This window comes from Numenius arquata, unplaced genomic scaffold (assembly GCF_964106895.1).
Source record: "Numenius arquata unplaced genomic scaffold, bNumArq3.hap1.1 HAP1_SCAFFOLD_1507, whole genome shotgun sequence".
NCBI lineage: Eukaryota > Metazoa > Chordata > Aves > Charadriiformes > Scolopacidae > Numenius > Numenius arquata.
This window is the reverse complement of record NW_027415557.1, coordinates 15001-16807: the sequence shown is the minus strand read 5'-3', so window position 1 is coordinate 16807 and position 1807 is coordinate 15001. Positions and strand designations below refer to the sequence as shown.

General features: G+C 82.1%; 1 non-coding gene across 1 annotated transcript; it reads right to left on the bottom strand.

Moving 5' to 3' along the window:
- Nucleotides 1-431: 431 nt before the first annotated feature.
- Nucleotides 432-584, bottom strand: LOC141478787 (5.8S ribosomal RNA). The gene has a single exon (XR_012464003.1). It is a non-coding gene; the product is annotated as a 5.8S ribosomal RNA (ribosomal RNA).
- Nucleotides 585-1807: the final 1223 nt, after the last annotated feature.

Sequence of the window (1807 nt, the reverse complement as noted above, 5' to 3'; positions counted from 1 at the left end):
GAGAAGAGCGGGGGGAGGGACGCGGGGAGGACCCCCGTCCCCGTCCCCGGCACGCGCGCGCCCGCGCGGCAGCACGGCACGGTACCGCCGCCGGTACCCACCCGCAGACAGCCGCCCGCGCGCGGCGGGGCCGGGGGCGAGGCCCGCGCCTCCCCCCGACCTCTCTTCTCTCCCCGCCGCCGACACCCCGGCGAGACGAGCTCCGCCCAGCGGGCGCTCCGGGAGCGGGGAGCTTCGGAGCGCTCCCCGAGTCTCCATTTAGGGGGACGAAGGCCCGCACGCGGGGCCTGCGAGGCGCCCCAGCCGCGCCGCAGCGGCGCGCCGCGCCCCGCCGACCCGACCCGCCCCCCCCCGACGCCGCAAGGGCGAAGAAGGGGGGGCGGCGGCGACGGCGGCAGCGGCGGCGGCCGAGCCGGCGATTGATCGTCACGCGACGCTCAGACAGGCGTAGCCCCGGGAGGAACCCGGGGCCGCAAGTGCGTTCGAAGTGTCGATGATCAATGTGTCCTGCAATTCACATTAATTCTCGCAGCTAGCTGCGTTCTTCATCGACGCACGAGCCGAGTGATCCACCGCTAAGAGTTGTCTGCTTTTCGGCACCGCCCCGCGCGCGCGGGAGGGCCGGGACCGCTCCGCGGGAGCGGCCCCTCCGGACAGCGGCGGCCCGCCGGCCCGCCCGCCCGCCGGCCCGCCCCCTCCGCAGGGGACGCGACGCGGCGCGGCGGGGCGAGAACGACGGGGCCGCCTCGCCTCGACTGACCGTACCGACACACGACGACGAGGAGAAAAAAAAAAAAAGCCCCGAGCGGCGAGGGCGCCGGGAGCCCGCGCTCCCGGCCCAAACCGGCGGAGACGAGCGCCTCGCTCGCTTCGGGGGGCGGCCCAGGCGCCCGGGCTCGGCCCGGCCTCCGCGCGGAGGCCCACGACGCCCCCGGCCGCGCCGCCTGCCCGCCTCTCCTCGGGGACGCGGGACGCCCCGCCGGCCCCCCCGCGCGCGACGGCTCCGCCGCGCCGCGACGTCCTTCTCCCCTCTCCCGCGGCTCCGGCCCGCCCCGCCGGCGCCCGGCCGCGGCCTCCGCCGCCGCGCCGGAGGCGGCCACCGCCGGAGCCCGAGCCGGCGACGCGCCGCCCGCGGCCGCGCCGGACGGCGGCCCGCCGCCGCCTCGCGGCGGCCGCCCGCCCGGAACCGCCGCCGCCGCCGCTCCTCGCCGCCTTCCGCGGGCGCGCGCCGCGCGGAAAGCGGACGGCGCTGAGGCGGGGGCGACGCCCGCTCTCCCCGTTTCCACGCGGAGACCGGGAGCGGGACGCCTCCGCCCGCCCGCCCGCTCGCCCGGCGCCGCCGGGAAGGGCGGCGGGGGAAGGGCGGCGGACGGGGCCCGGGCCGGGACGGCCGCGCCTGGCGGCGGGCGCCCTCCGGCCGGCCGGCAGGCCGAGCGGCGACGCCGCCGCTCGGCACGGGGTGCCGCCTTCGCCGGCGCTCGGCGGCGGCAGACCGCCGCCGGAGCGCTCGCCGGGGCGGGGGACGGAGGGAGGGAGGGAGCGGAGCCGCGGCGCGCCGCAGCCGCGCCGCGGAGGCGCGGCGGCGCGCCTCCCGGGCGAGCCCCCGCCGCGGGGACCCGCCCGCCCCCGGCGGGGAGCCCGCGCTCCCGCCGGGGTCGCCCCGTTTCGAGGCGGGCGAGGCCGGACACGGCCGGCCGCGCCGCGGTCTCTCCGCCGAGACCGGTCCGCGGAGAGGGGGGGGCAGCGGAACCCCTCCCCGGCACGGCCGCCCGCGGGACGAGCGCGGGCGACGGCCGGCCGTCCGTCC